This window comes from Equus przewalskii, chromosome 21 (assembly GCF_037783145.1).
Source record: "Equus przewalskii isolate Varuska chromosome 21, EquPr2, whole genome shotgun sequence".
Taxonomy (NCBI): Eukaryota; Metazoa; Chordata; class Mammalia; order Perissodactyla; family Equidae; genus Equus; species Equus przewalskii.
Genome location: NC_091851.1, coordinates 2,092,140 through 2,108,602, shown reverse-complemented (window position 1 = coordinate 2,108,602; position 16,463 = coordinate 2,092,140). Strand labels below are relative to the sequence as shown.

General features: G+C 51.2%; 1 long non-coding RNA gene across 1 annotated transcript; it reads right to left on the bottom strand.

Moving 5' to 3' along the window:
• Nucleotides 1-5,812: 5,812 nt before the first annotated feature.
• Nucleotides 5,813-16,420, bottom strand: LOC139078100 (uncharacterized). Its single transcript, XR_011530859.1, has 2 exons — nucleotides 16,361-16,420; nucleotides 5,813-6,111 (listed from the first exon to the last, which is right to left on the bottom strand). It is a non-coding gene; the product is annotated as an uncharacterized lncRNA (long non-coding RNA).
• Between the last annotated feature and the right edge of the window lie 43 nt (nucleotides 16,421-16,463).

Sequence of the window (16,463 nt, the reverse complement as noted above, 5' to 3'; positions counted from 1 at the left end):
AAAAGGAAAATTATCCCATGTTCCCAGTCCTCTAAGCCCCTGGGGCCACCCTAGATGCCCTTCCCAGGCCCAACATGGCCCTCTAGCTCCCAGCCATTGCTCCTGTTCCCAAATCACCAAGGTCCAAAGCCCACACTCTTACCCAGAGCTGGGAATGCAGTTTCTGTAGCGCCACCTCAAGTTGGTTGATCGGTTTGTCGGGGTCCATGGGTGAGCTCCCTCCTGCCCCTGCCCTGGGGGTTCCCCCAGAAACAGGCCTCCATGCCCTAAGACCCATGCACCCAGCCAAACTGAGCTGCCCTTGTGAGGCCTCCTGGTTGTCATGTGCCATGGTCCCCCTGCCATGTCATGTACATTTCCCCTCCCCACCTGGCACCTTCCCCATGCCCGTGAGCACCCAGCAGCTCCCCACTCAGTCCCACCCATCCCTTCTCAGTGGGCGCACACCATAGTTTCAGTCTTCTTCCTCCATGAAAGCTCATCACACATGAAGCCAACCAGACCCCACTGGTGCTTGCTGCTGCTGAGGTCAACAACGGGTTCCAGCAGTGTAACAATCAGATCAAATGCGGGTGGATCCCTCTCTTGTGCAGCTTTGCTATGTCCACCAACGTGTTGATTTCCCACCTTCTGAAAAGATTAGATCCTCGAGAGCTAAAATGGCTACCCCAGCTGAAGGACTTTATCTGAAAAAGGGGATGCTGATCTTGGCTCATGAGACATCTTGGATTTATTCTTTGTCACCACCACCCAAGGACAGAAGTTGGGAGAATTTCTCCATCAAAGACAATTTGTGGAGCTCACTCTTCTTCTGCATGGCTATGATGCAGGGTCGGTGAGCCGAGGAGTCGAAAGAAAGATTTCTTGGACTCTCAACATCTGGCAGTAGTGCTCTTTTTATTTAGAGAATAGTGTGGAATAGCATGGGGACAGGACCCATGGGCAGTCAGAGCTTCTGCTGCTGCTGCATGGGGACAGGACCCATGGGCAGTCAGAGCTGCTGCTGCTGCTGCATGGGAACAGGACCCATGGGCAGTCAGAGCTGCTGCTGCTGCCCTGAGTTGAGGGTTAGGGCTAATTTTATAAGGCATGGGTACGTGACTTATTTTTACCGGAAAAAGAAAAGATGATGTAAAAAGTCATTAAATGATTTCAGTGCAGATGGGGTCTGGTTATTGTGCAGTCATATAACTTTTAGATACGAATCTGGCCATATAGATCGGCATGTAGGTGAGGATGCCCTGGGCTTCTCTCCCTGGGGCAGCCCTAATTCATACCATAAAAAAATCCACTGGGTCATATAGTTTGGCACGTAGGCCAGGTCACCTTGGGCTTCTCTAGCTGGGGCAGTCTTAATCCACATCAGCTACACGCCACTCTCAACAGTGTGGCACACACAGTTCAAGGGTACAACAAAACGTCACTAAGCGTGATGAAACTCAATGTCTCCCATGTCTGCCACTGTCCCCCATGACCACCCACACTCGTGCTGCCTGTACTTGGCCTTGCTCCCTCCTCTCTTCTGCATTTTCTTCATTTCTTCCTTTGATCAAATATTTAAGACATAGGATTCCTGTACGCAGAGGCTGGGCTAAGCTTGTCTCCCACAAAGATGAAAAGGTTGCACATCTTATCCTCAAAGATGCTCCAGAAAGGAGAACAAAACAGTTGCAGAACTCTAAAAGAAAGCAGGAAAGAAGCAGTGTCATGTGAAACCTAGTTCTCAAAATCCAAACCACCTGGGTGGGGGGGCGTTCTTACAGCTTCGGATTCCTAGGTCCTGCCCACGCTGACTGAATCAAAACATCGAGGTGGGTATTGGGATCTATATTTTAAGCAAGCCCTTTGTGTAGTTTTTTTGCCTGTGGTTGCACAGCACATAGTTTGAAAACCAAACTGTCAATAGTTAGAGACAAGCACTCATATAAATAGGGAGCTCCTCTGGCCTGGGATGTAGAATGCTTTAAATAAGAGGCAGTGCTGGCCCGCTGGAGGAGGTGAAAGAAGGCAGGCGCCTTGCGATAATCCAAGTGTGACGTCTTGACTGAGGGGGAGGGAATGCAAAAGAGCAGGACAGATATAGGAGATGTGGAGACAGAAGGGACTGAAATGACCCTCCCGAATTAGGTCTCAGAAGCAGAGCCTGAGATGGGATGTGGGCGCCCATAATTTGAGGGAGGCCTCAGGAGAAAGAGAGGGAGAGAGGCAGAATAGGGCCAGCTAAGCATGGACCTCAGCCTCAGCTGGCCCCAAGGGTGCGTGAGCTGTGCCATAGGCTGATCCTACTTGGAGACATGGGTGCCATTGTAGCACTGTTATTGCCAGCCAACACGCGCAGCAGCTAGGGGTGAGGCAGTGACCAGTGAAAGGACTCGGGCAGGGCACCAGCAGCAACACACTCCTGGAACACCCAAGGCTTTCAGACCTACCCACAGGCCCAGTTACAAGCCAAAATACACTCCCCAAGAGGGTGCTGGTGCTGGCTGAGCGAGGCACTATTGGTGTCAGAAGGAGAGAAGGAATTAACCTCTGAAGAAGATGCTGCTTCTTCCGAGATCTGATGGCTTTGTTTACGTGGCTTTTCCTTGGTGTTTTTTCCTAAGCAAAGTATACTGGAAAATTCTACAAGAGACTTGAAGGGGACTGGAGAAGGGAAGAAGGGGGAGGTGACAAATGCAATGGCTTAGGAAGATAAAGGTATCATTAACAGAGATAGATGACGCTCACATCTTTTTTCTGTTTCTCAGATGCTCCCTAAAGCCATATTTGACCTGCTAAGCTCTTTCCCCCAGGGACCCAATCCCTGGTGCATTAATTCACCCTTCCCACCCAAAAGCCTCATCAAAAGCCTCAAATCTCATCTTCTCTAGATAAAGGTGAGCTATTTACTGATATTTGTACAAACCTGTGCTTAGCAGGAAATTTCTAAAGAATCATTCAAATGAAATGCCAGACCTGGAAAGAGAGAATCATTTCACTGGGAATGGATTTTCTATTTTCCTACAAACACCAATGATGTCTCCCTCAACCATCCATCCACACTCATCCAGGCACATCCCCTTTTGGCTTGGAACTGGTCCAGTGAGTAAAGTGAAGGCAGGACAGGTTGGTTCAAGGACTGAGGGCCAGGTGTGCAGCCTAGATAAGTGGGCTCTGACCTTTGTCCCTGTTGGACCCATGGTTGGACACGAGAATGGCGTAGCTGTTCACAGAACTGGTTTCTGCCGAGGTAGTAAATGTTGTTTCACAGACAGCAGGGTCTCTGGGAACTCCTCTTCTGCATCGCCCACTTACAAAACATGATCTTCTTATTTCAGGTGGTTTAGATTGGCCAGTGGTTGGTGGTAATAAGAACATCAACCCTATCATCAACTAACTAATCCCTGAGGATTTTCATTAAAATTATTAATTACTACCCACTATTGTAAAACATCAGTGTTTCCTGAATAAATACTGCTTTTATAACCTTTGGTTTCCATTTTATAATAAATTTTTCAAACCCTTCCTATATGGATTTAACTTATAAGAGCTGTGATCAATGAACAGCCACCAACACATATGAACAAAGACAAATCAATCATCCAGAAGCCGGCTGCCCCTGGCCTTCACCTGTGTCCTAGGCCAGAGGAGTCCCTCCTCTTGTCTTCGTTTCCCTGCTAAGTAAGCCCCCTCTGCCCACTGGAGGGAGGCAAATACAAGGGAATAACCCACACCTCCCGCCTCACCGGCGCTCCCCTTCCTGAAACCAGATGCCCTTTTGTCTTCCATCAGCTCCCGGTGAAATAACACTACCGCCCTTAATGCTGTCCCTTTTCAGACTCCGCCAGGGGGACAGCCTGCGGCGCTCACACCTCGCTGAGGTGCCGGTCCCCGTGTGACCTCTCTGCCTTTCCCTGCAGGCTTTCTTAATCTCCTACTTAATGAAACTTTGGCTGATGGGCCTACAGAGAACTCCTTCAGAAAAAGTACCGGATGACCATCTACAAAGGGCTGCAGAACCTCCAGCCTGGAGGCTAAGGAGCCGCTTCCAGCCTGGGAGGCCCAGGCAGCCCAGTGGGTTCCTCCCGCGTCCACTCAGGCCTGAGGCTGGCCCCTCAGTTGCTATAGCAACTGAATCAGCACTTCATCTCACCTCTCAAGTGACTTCAGGCCAAGGTATTTTTGGAGAGTAAGGAGCCTGGAAGAGGAAAAGGTCCCAGCTGCTGCCCTTTTCTGGAACTGCAACTAAAGCCCCTCCCCCTTAAATCCCCCCAAATAGCCCTTCCCTCTCCCCAGGGATTTTCCTCCATGAATCATCCACCTGTTCTGTACTTTCAGGTCCTTAAATCGTTTAAGTGTTCCCAGGTGACTGTGTGAGCTCTGATTCATCACACCTCTGCAATCCTTCCTGAGCTCAATTTACTCTGAAAATAGCTCTATTTTTCCATCTGATTTGCCATTTTCATTTTTCTCTCCTACTAGAAGTAAATAAATTCTAATATTCAGCAGATACAGAAGAACCTATGGAAAGAGTGAACTACGACTAATACATTGGCTGTCGCAAACAACACAAGACCCTCAAAAACACACCACGTGGTAGGATCATGGTGACTGCCATTTATTAAGAGCTTCCTCTGGGCCAGCTACATCCCAAATTGGCCCCTTTTACTTCTCATTGTGCCTGTACCCCGAAGCAAGGTCAACCAGGCCAGCCATCCTGCAGCTCTGCAGCCGCTTCTGCTGACCTTCCTGGGACAGACCTCTCCTGACGTCGTGTTCGGTGTTCCTGCTGTGCTGACGGCTCAGGACAAACCTCCCTCAGAAGCTGACCACAGAGCGGCCACTGGCACCAAAGTGACGCAGGCTGGCAGGGGATCCAGGAGCTGATCCAGAGAGCCGTTGGTGACAAAAGGAGGCCAGCTAGATGCTCCCTGTCTATTACTTCAGCCCTAATGCCAGCCAGGGAGGGGGCCACGCTCAAAGGGCTCTCGCTTTCAGTCTCGTCCAAACTGAAGAAACTTTTCCAGGAAAACTGAGTTGGGCCAAGGGCAGCTCTGGCAGCGTTTCTTGGAGCCCTTTGTTCTCCAGGATCAAATCTGCCGATGAGCAGCCACGCATGCAAGTGATACAGACCATGAGCTCCTTCATAGCCACCTCACGACCCTCAGATCCTGCCACTGAGGATACTGTGGGCCTTCCCAGGCAGGGACCTTGGGGGATCCACGTTCTGCAAGTGCCCTAGAGTGCTGTGACCCTGCACAGGAGCCCCTTCCCAGGAGACGCCCCTTGACCCATCCTTGTCACCTCCCGGGAGGCTGCCCGGTGAGCTACGGGCTGTGTGTCCTCCCTAAAACCTCTACCCTCCAGGGATGGAGAGGGAGACCCCTGCAAAGAGGAGCTCAGTGGGCCGCACGTCAAACACAGCAAGCCCACACAACCTCAGCTTCAAGCTCTTTGCTTTCTCTCACTCAGTAATTCTTCCACCCAAATTCAGCCCTGCTGCCAGATCCTACAGAGCTGCCCATTTTCGCATGCCACAAAGCCCCCTTTCTAGCACGTTTGTCTTACTCAGTGCCCCAGGGGCTGCTTTGGTTTGGCCTGCCCACCATGTGCCCCACCCCTTATCTAGGGTCTGAGTTGATTCGACTGGTCACAGAGGTGGCCACAAGCCTGGGCCGAGCCAATCAGATTACTCCATGCTTTGTCACAGCTAAGTGCTTGTGGCAGTTACTCTGACTAACAAATTAGCCCCAAATTTAGTGGCGGTGTAACCGAACTCAAGGGGTTTGCCTCTTGGCGAGAGCAGAGCCAAAAAGCACAACCAAGACTGAAGCAGGTGAAGAAAAGTTTTATTGCTCCCACAAGTGATGGAGTACACCAGGGATATTTCCCAAAAGCAATGTCTCCCTGATGAGCTCAGCACCGTGGGAGACTTTATACACAAGGCTGCAAGGATTACAGAGTTATTTGTTACAACTGTGTAACAACTGTGCTTCCCATGTGTATCAGGTAAGTAGGCCATTACATTACCAGTTCAAGGTAACTTGTAGACACTTGGGGCTGGAGGGTTTTGCTGAAAGCATGCAAGTTTCTCTGCAAGATGGCAACATCTGCAAGACCGGAGGTCAGCTTCTGAAAAAATAAAACATTTAGTTTCTCCTTGCTGGCAAACATTTCACAGCCAAGGTTAGTCATTGAACAGATTCCCAATAACCCTTTCCTTGCTGGTTCCCCAGTCACAGCAGGAAACAGTCGTTTATTTCATCCATGGTTTCTGTGGGTCAGGAATTTCAATAGTGTACAGTGGGGACAGCTGGCTTCCGTTTCATGATATCTGGAACCTCAGCTAGATAACTCAGAGGCTCACTCACTACATGTCTGATGGTCAATGCTAGCTGTCACCTGGGCCTCATCTCCTCCTCAGACAGACCACTCTGTGTCCTCTTTCCAGCTAGAAGTTCGGGCTTCCTCTCAGCGTGACAGCTGGGTTCAAGGGCAAGCGTCGAGAGAGACAGAGAGAGGGACAGAGGGAGAAGTGGAGGGAGTGTGAGAAGGAGAGAGAGCAAGCAAGCCAGGTGGAAGCCATCTCACTTTCTATGACCCGGCTCAGAACACAACTTTCCCAGGTTCCAGGGAAAAGAACATAGATGCTGCCTCTTTTGCGAGGAGTGCCATTCAAGTATCAAGATCTGATATGGGAGACAGACAACAGTGTGGCCACCTGTGACTATGTGATCTGCCATAGCACACACCAGAGATGCAAGGCAGGTGACTATAATAGTTAGGATTAGACTTGATGGCATCTAACAAATGGACTCAAAATGAAGTAAACAAAATAGAATTATATTTTTCAGTCACCTAAAAGAAGTCTGTGTGTATGCAATCCAGAGCTCTTGGGGTAGCTCCCGTGAAATCACAAGGGAACCAAGTCCTTCCACCCTCCACTCCACCATCCCTAGGATGTGGCCCACATCTACCTGGTCCAAACGGGCAGCCAAAGCACCAGCCATCACATCTGCATTTCAAGTAGTGGAATGGAGAAGGGAGAAAAGATGGTCTACACTCCATTCTTTCAGGAAGTCCCACACAACACTTCAAATTATATCTCATCAACCAAAAGAGTCACATGCCAGGTCTAACTGTGAGAGAAACTAGGAAGCATGGTCTTCAGGCACAGTGGGCATGTGACATTACAAATCAGGATACTGTTACTATAGGAGGAGGCGAGCACGGAGTTGACTGCAACTCGCTAAGACGGGGCTTAGGAAGAAACGGCTGAGAGGACTGACACTTCATCCGGGAGAGCAGGGAGAGACGATATTCTCTATCACTGATGGGACAGGGAGCAGAGGAGTAATTATTTATTTCAAGCTACAAAGGTAACCCCTGGAACTAAACATAATAAAGTTGGCTGAGCGTCTGTCTTGTAAGTGAGCTTTCCTTATAATGGAGTCATCGGAGACCGTCTAAAGTTGATAAATGAAGCAACTGAATTACAAGCTTATTATTTAGAATTATAGAGGTAACAGCCAAAGAGACAAAAAATAGAAACAGTGGCCAGTGTTTGCCCCAGGGACGTAGACAGGGAGGGGAAGAACGACAGGACAAGAGGCAGTGGCTTTTCCTTATAAACTCTTGTATACTCTTTAATAGCTGTACCACGTGCCAGAACTCGGGCCTAAATCTTTAAATTAAATCAAAGGCAGCCTCTGCTCCACTCAGGGTGGAGCACAGCAGAGTTACTAGAAAGTGGACACAACCACCTGGCCATTTGCTGACGGCTGCCCTTCTCCCCCTCCTGAAGCCAGGCCCTCCTGGGACTATGGAGGGTGGGCTGCGAGGCTTGGGGCACGGCCAGTTCCCCTTGTCAGGGCCCCGTGGGCCCCCCAGCAGAAATGGGATCCCTCACTGCTCTGAGCACCCCGAGGGCCCCGTGGCCCGAGTAGGAAGATCAGCCTGGGAGTGTTTGCCTGCCCTGACCGTCTCAGCGCATCCAGGGGACATCGTGAGGGGCAGTGTCTTCTCAACAACTTCTCCCCACCATTGGCACCTAGCCGGCGAGAACTGGCTCCCTCAGGGACCTTCGCCCCTGAACTGATCCTTCCACCCACTCATCATTTTTGCCATTTTGTCCTACATACACTGTTCATCTATCGCCTTGAAACCTCCCCCAGGCAGAAGTTAAAAATCCCAAATATTTGACCACAACATTAACAAAGCAGCATTTGAGACAGCACCTCAGAGATTCCAAACAGTACAACTCTGCTGCTTTGGGAGGCAAAGAGACAGCCACTTCCCCAAAAGGCTCTACGACCACTCCTAGGGAGAGAAGAAACAACAAAGGCAGCGCAGTGTCCAGACAAGGCTGCTCTTGGCCTTCGCAGCATTTTCACACGTTTGAGGAATGGAGCACTTCCATTTGGTGACGAGAACACCCTCACAGTCTCGGAGCTGACCAGGCAGCAGAGACGCCCCGGATGCTGTCCCTGCGCCTCCGCTGTGGAGAGCAGCTCCTGCCGGAGCCTGGACGACACTCATGTGGCCACTGCTGTGAACAGCAGCTCAGAACCGTGAGCAGGCCGAGTCTAGGCGGCTTCAAAGGCGGGCAAACTACACTCCAGGCAGGTCTGAAGGAATGGCCAGGGGAGAAGAAAGTAATACTTGATTTAATACTTGACGACCATGAGACATCAGAATTCCAGGCATTGTTTTTATCAGCAGACCTTAGGAGGCCTTAGCTCTATGGTTGTTTCCTGCCAGCCCTCACAGCCCCTCTGAGCCTGACCCCGTGTGCTCTGTGCTGTGGTTGAGGGCACTGCTTCTCAAGCTGCGGCCCCCTGACCAGCAGCTCCAGCATGCTCTGGGAGTGGGTTAGGAACGCAGTCCTATGGCGGCTGAGGCTCTGGCACCTGTGAGATAACAACCCTGCAGAGGGTTCCGATGCTCCCTCAAGTCTGGGTGCCTCTGTTTGCAGTTTGTTAGCACTAGATGTGTTTGGTTTTATGACTGCCTGTCACCAAAACAGAGCTGATGACCAAGGCATTGACCCTTCGCAGGACTGCGACAACCCCTCTGGACAAGCCCCAGGAGTTTCCGTGTGGAGAGAGTCTTGTCTTCTTGCTCACTGCTGAGGCTTGTTCCCCTACAGCAGACTCTGAGACAGTCGTTCCAGTGCAGGCGAGCACTGGGGAGGTGATCCCAGGACGCACCTGATTGGGGGGGCAGGGAGAAGAGCCAGCCCATGCTACGTCAGTGGGCAGGCTGGCAATGGGGGAGGCTGGGGCCAGTCCCTGGGGAGCTCCAGGGACAGTGGAGGGCATGCCCCAGAGATGTCCCACCCAGGGCTAGAAGCCTGGAATATTTATCCTCCACCTGCCCCATCTGCCATTGTTGAGGACAGCTCTTGGGTGTCGACCCCCGGGCGTCCTGCCCTGGGTGATGCTAGGGTCTGTGGCCAGAGGAGCCTCCTCTAGGAAGGAGAGTGGAGGCCACTCACTGTCTGCTCCATGCAGCTTCCCCAGGCCTCCAGGGAGAGAAAAGTTCTCGTAACTTCCTTCTGAGCTCCTAAGACTGTAGTTTCTGGTTCCACTCCTCCTCATTGATCAGGGGCTCCTGAGTCCCATCTTCCCTGGATGCCTCAGTGTCTCCAGTTTGAGAGCTGCCTCTCCAGACACACAGAGCAGCCCTCGAATCAGCTCCTCACTCAGACGTCTCTGCTGACTCTGGGCAGAAGGAGGGCCACACAGCCTGGCGTGCCCAGTGCTCGGGTGGGAGAGAATCCTTCCACGGAGGACTGAAACTGGGGACGCAGCGAGACGGAGACACACGGAACATTTGAGGGTCTGCCTAGAAGTTGTGAAGTGGGATATCATTGGGGTTTTGATTGGCATTTCCAGGGCAGGTCATTTTACAGGGTCATTGTTTCCTGATGACCTCACTTTCACAGGCTTCGTGCCCTCAGCTCAAAGGTCAGCTCCTTGAGGGTGGGGATCGAGAAACACCTCGCCTTTCCACGTGTGGTCAGCTCACAGCACCCAAGGCTTAAGCAGCTACACACGGGCATTGGTACCCCCAGATCTGCAGTCACCCCGCTTGACTGGGCATCTGGGGGTGATAGCCCTGGCACCAGACACCTCATGGTTGCACCCAGCAACACCAAGGGGTGGCCTGTACAGGACACCGAGTGTGCAGGGTCACCCAGGGCTCATGTGCATGCAGGACCACTTACAATGCCTGCCCCAGGCAGCACCATTGTGCCCACCCACCGGCCTAGGCCCTGCCACTTCAGTGGGCTGCAGCTGATTTCCAAATACCTGAGGGCTTTTTTCCAGACTTGTGGAAGAAAAACCTCTCGGCCTCTCTTGCCAGCAGGCCAGAAACACCAGGAAATGACATCCTCCCTGCAGCTCTCCACTCTCAGGAGTCAGTGTGTGCATCCCCCAGCTCCCTCTTCCGTCTCCAGTGGGACCACCTGCAGGCAGGTGCGTGCTATGCTGCCATTTGCTGAGTTCTGCAGCGTGGTTTGGCTCCAGCCGCCCACAGTGGGAGCTAGCTGAGTAATCTCCTAATATTCTAATCCTGACACCACTTCCAATGTGTAGGGTTTTTTCCCCCACACTAAGCAATTCTCCAATACCAGCTGGGTGTCCTACAATTCAACTCAGTTCTGACACTATCTACCTGGAGACAGCATCAGATCCCAGAAGACTGCCCCCACTTCAGATGCCAATCGCCAGTTCAGCGAGTCCCCTGTGCTTCTGACCAGCTGACTATAAACCAAAGTTCCCACAACCCCCTCCTCGGCTTCCATTAATTTGTAGAGCAGCTCACAGAACTCAGACACATTTTACTCACTAGATTGCCAGTTTATTATACAAGGATATGACTCAGGAGCAGCCAGATGGAAGAGATGCACAGGGCAAGGTATGGACAAAGGGGCAGAGCTCCCATGCCCTTTCCAGGTGCAACTCTCCCCACATCGCCACATGTTCACCAGCCAGGTGCTCTCCGAGCCCCGTCCTTCAGAGTTTTTCTCGGGGCTTCAATACTAGGCACGACTGATTGAACTACTGGCCTTTGCTGATTGAACTCCATCTCCAGCCCCTCCCCCCTCTTAGGTGCTTTCCAAAGCTCACCTCATTAATATAACATAAGACACCTTTATCCCTCTCATTAGGGAATTCCAAGTGCTCTAGGAGCTCTGTGCAGGGAGGGGATGAAGACCAAACAGGTGTCTTATTATAAATCACAGTGTCACATCTGCTTCCCCGTCTCCATCCCCACTCCCCTTCCGGTCCTCCTGAGCCTTCCAAATCAACAACTGGCTTCAGTGCCTGCTCTGGATCCGCTTCCTGGGGAATCCAAATAAAGACGTCCACCAGGCACCAGGCACTTCATACACATTAATTCATGGAAACTGTTTAGAAGCAAAGAAATAAGATGGCCCTCCGAGAGTTAAAAGTCAGCAAGACTGATTGGAGCAGACATATGCAATGGCACCTTGGAGAGAAAGGAGGCTCCCTGCCCCCTGGCTATGACGTCAGTGAAGAGATGAAGATATCTACCAGCACAGTGCAGAAATGAAGCACACAAGACCAGGGTTGGGGATATTCACAGGGGCAAATGTGGGCAGTGCTGGTGGAGGGAGCTGTGCTCACAGGACTCCGTGGTCTGGTCTCCCTGGTGACACTTTCCCTCCTGGGAACAGAGATCCTTCAGGCCCTGTCAGCTCCGTGCCGCTGGCTGAGGGGCTCAGGCCATCCCCCTTTCCTCCCACCCCCGTCTCCTTCTGGCCCGTGCTCACGGAGTCGCCTGTCCACGCTGCTGTGGCTCCCACCTCACCTGCCCACACAGAGAGAATGTGCTGTCTTGCAAAGGGGAGTGTTCTAGTCCCTGGGAAACTGGTTGTGGCTATAGATGAACAAACCGACAGCCGTCTCGGAATCACAGTCTTGTGACTCATTTTCAGAGGTCAGGAGGGAGCCCGCCTCAGGACTGTGGAGAGTTCTTTGAGGTGGTGGTATCACCTTGTAAGGCCTCGCGGGGCCAGGTCTTCCTTTAGCTGCAAGTGGCAAACCCAGTTCCTACAGACTGCGTCCTGTGGGCTGGAGGCTCTCTCCTGCAGCCTCAGGGCAGGGCCTCGCGGTCCGCAGGGATGAAGATGAGAAAGGGTTCTGGCTCCCTTGCTACGTAACAGACCACAATGAACCTTAGTGGCTTAACAGGGCAACAATCATTTATTTTCCTCACAAATCTGCCATTTGGGCAGGGCATGGCAGAGAAGGCTCATTTCTGCTCTAAGCCACATCAGCCCAGGCAGCCCAACTTGGGCCTGGAGGGTCCATTTCCAAGGCAGCCCACTCACAGGCCTGCTGGCTGTCGGGGTAGCAAGCTGGTTCTTCTCCACAGACCCGTTCATGAAGCCAGGGCTACACACAGCTGGAGAGCCCAGCAGAGGCCGTATTGCTGAGTTCACGGCAGCATCGTTTCTCTCCAGCTCTGTCACTGGAGGGCTGCCTCACACGATCACATAGGTGCCACTGACGAGGGGACCTAACGCATCTCCTGATGGGAGGTGGCAAGGCAAGGTTCTGGACGAGCATGTGGGACCAAAATATTTTTGGGGCCATTCATGGAAAATACAATCTGCCACAGTCAGGAAGGAGAAACCACTGGGAATCAAGGCAGCCACTCTGCACAGCTCATGGGTGTACGTGAGCATGTGTCTGTCTGTCTGTCTTAGTCCAGCCCTCCCTCTCCTTCTCTCTCTCTCTCTGGTCACATGGCTTTACGCTTCTGCTGCATCATCTCCTCTCTGTGCTCATGGCCATGTTTCAGCTTTTAAGCTTACGGGCCTCACTTCTTCCCAGAATCTCCCCAAAAGTCAGGTCCTCAAGGGACCTCCCAGAAGTGTAGCCCCAGCTCGCTCTGGTACAGCTCGGATGGTTTTTTTAAGGCAAGGGGAAAAACCAACACGTTTCGTTTTGGTGGCAGGGCATTACAGGCACAACTGCCCAGCGCCCGCAGACGGTCTGTCTCCAAGTCATGTAGCCTCTCGCGGCAAACGAATGCTGTTAGAGCCTGCACCAGAGAAGTATGTCATAGTGGGGAGCAGCTCAGTCCTGTGCTTACAGACATGAAGCCCTGTCAGTCAGGCCTGCCTTCAGAGCTGCCAGCGGCTCAGCACGTGTGACCAGATGTGCCCTTCCTCCTGGGACGGACTCCATGTGACAAATGGGGCCGCTGCTTAGGCCAGGCTCATCTTCCGGATGGTGCCCATGGGATTTGTCGACAAATCCTACCAATTTGTCAGTATGCCTGTCCCTAGTTTAAAAGCCAGTTATTGGAAGAATTGCTGGCAAACAAAGCAGTTACTGTCATACAAAACGTCAAAGCATATTGACACTGTCTGCATGCCCCCTTGTGTTTGCCCAGCGGTAAGCACTTACCACACATTGTTTCATTCACTCCTCACATCAACCTAAGGAGATGGCTGTTATTACTATTCCTATCCTACAGATGAGGCAGCTGAGCCTCAGGGAGCTTACTCATTTGCCACAATCACTCTACTAACACACTAAAACACAGTAGTTCAGTTACAAGTACCTTTGCATTTATGCACCTTTTCAAATAGTATTTAACAATGAAAGGAATTTATTAGCTCTTGAAACTGGAAAGTACAAACTTCAGGGCTGATTTCATTCCCAACACAGTCATCAAGGCCTAATTTCTCCCCACCTCTCCTGTCTGCAACGTTGTCCAGGGGCTCTTCCTCAGGGTGGCAAGATGGCAGCAGCTGCACCATCCACACACCACATGTCCAAAAGGAGAAAAAGAAAAGCATTTCCCCCAAAGCCCCTAGCAAACATTTTCTCCAAGCTCAGTAGCCCTAACTGGGCCTCTCGCCACCCCAGAACTGTGCTCAAGGCATACAATGCCAGTGTTACATCCCTTAGAACCAAAGATGTCTCTAACCACCCAAACTCAAGGACTTCAGGGGGAATAAAAATCAGGCTTGCTTCCAACGGTGGGGTGGTGACTGTTAGAGAGGAGTTATCACAACTAGAATGTTATGGAGCAATGCCTGTCTGTTCATTCAAACAATATTTATTGAGCCCTTGCTGTGGGTCAGGCACCATTTTAGATGTTGGAGACACAAACTGAAAGGTTCGTGCCCTCCCACCCTCCTGCTGTTACCAAACACAAACACAGGTTCATTTACCCGTAGCACGAGAAGGCCAAAACCCAGAAACACCACACTCATGACAAGGAAAGGGGTTTATTATCACAAGGCAGCCAGACGAGGAGATGGGAGTTAGAATTCAGATTCACGTCTTTGAAGGAAGAGAGGCAGGGGGTTTTATCTGGGGTTTTAGGTAGGGGACAGGGAGCATGTGTCCCTGTTGGTTGGTGCCTTCCCACCAGCCTGTGTTTGCCCTTGAAGACTGAATTTCTTTTCCCTTGACTGTCTGGACTTTTCTGGTTAGTTCTCGTCTTCAGCCCGCGTTTGGCCTTGGTGAGGCTGAATCTTTTTCTTTTTTGGGTCGTGGGGGGAAGATTAGGCCTGGGCTAACTACCGCCAATCTTCCTCTTTTTGCTGAGGAAGACTGGCTGAGCCAACATCACACCCATCTTCCTCTATTTTATATATGGGACGCCTACCACAGCATGGCTTTTGCCAATCGGTGCCATGTCCGCACCCGGGATTCGAACTGGTGAACCCCGGGCCGCAGAGAAGCAGGATGTGCCAACTTAACCACTGCACCACCGGGCCGCCCCAAGGCTGAATCTTGACATCTGGACCTTGACTTCCTGGGAAAGACAGCTCACTCATATACTAGGGAGGGACAGAAGGACCTGGTTAGTTTTGAACAACAGTTGATTATGCTGAGGATGCACAGCTGCAGTTAGCAAAGCTCATCTCAGAGTTTTTGTTCTCTTCTTCCAGCCCAGGGGAGGTTTTTTAACTTCTTCATTCTCCGTTTCACTGCTGCTGGCTCTGCTGCCTCCCAGGGCTAAAGCCTTGTGTTTTTACAAGACCTTGGAACTGGACAAATGTTCTTCTAACCAGCTTTTCTAGGTTTGTGACTCTGTGACTCCAGACTGGTCATCTAATTTCTGTCTCTTGGCCTCCTCGTCTGTAAAATCAGGAATAATGATACCTCCCTCAAAGTTATGAGAATGAAATGAAAAGGGCTTACATGGGAAATACAAGGAAACTTAAAGCAGCAGGACATCTAACCTGTATGTTGGATACAGTAAGTCAACTCTCATTTTCATTCCATTAATGCTGTGATTTCGGATTTTTGTACGTTAAATTCTAATTTCACTCTCAGGCTTTATGAAGACATTTTGGTGTGAACACTGCTCCAAAGATGCTAGTTCACCCTCTCTACTCAGTCGCCAACTTATTTTTTTATAATCCAAGTTTTTCACCTACTTTATTTAAGGTGGGGCGGGGTCATCTATATTAAAGGGTCCATCTAGTTTCTAAATTTGTCCTGAAACCTTAGGAATTCAAGCAAAGGTACGCCAGACAGCAGCCAGGAAGGTATGAGTTGAATGCACACACACTCTAAAGATGCCACGACATCACTACACCTCTCCAAGCCCACGGGGCTCCCACTGTTCTGCAAGAATTATTCAGCCTCTCAGACTCGCGGTTGGAGCTGAGAATCTCGTGCCTCAAGAAATCACATTTTTAAATTTCTGCTGTAAACTGTTAAACTGCCCAAGTTGCACAATGCTGTAAGCTGTAAGTTTCCCAATTTCTACGCTAACCTGTTCCATTCTGTTGAACCTGTTGTTGTCAACAAAAATTCGGTTAAAAATCGTCCCAGGTTCCACATTAGGTGAAACGCAGCTGGTTTCAGGGCTGGAGAACAGAAAGAATCGCAATGCCAACCAAGCTCCCAGCCAGAGCTGAGGCCAGCCGGTTTTCTCCGAGCACCTCTAGTCACAGGACACAAGAATGTAAACTGCTATCGTTTCCCTTTTTGGCCCACTTTTGTCGCTTCCAGACTTATCCACAACTTCAACTTTCTCTCACTTTTAGTTGAGCTTCCCACTGAAAACTGGTTTTCCTCTACGGGTCCTTTAGGAGGTCAACCCTAGGGGGCTTAAACCATAAAGGACAGTGGTCAGCTCAGGTACTGGTCAGGTAGAGTTCAATGGGGGCTCGACCGGCTTCATCCTCTCCGTGGACTTAACGGCCCTGGTGCCACCGGGGGCCATCCTGGCGCCCCACGTGCTATCTGTCTGAAAGCTTAGCTGGGTCACCAGCTTCCCGGCTTCCCGTGACTGCATCAGGTCGCGAAGTTTCACTAGTCTAAGAACAGGTGAGTGGGGCACGTGGGACAGGACCCTCAGCGGGACTGCTCACCTCCGCCTTCCTCTCTCGCCAAGCAGCCTCCACGCCGCTGAGAAAGAGCGGACACCCCCCAGCTCCGGGGGACGGGACTTGAGAGCCTTCATCCAACCAGGGA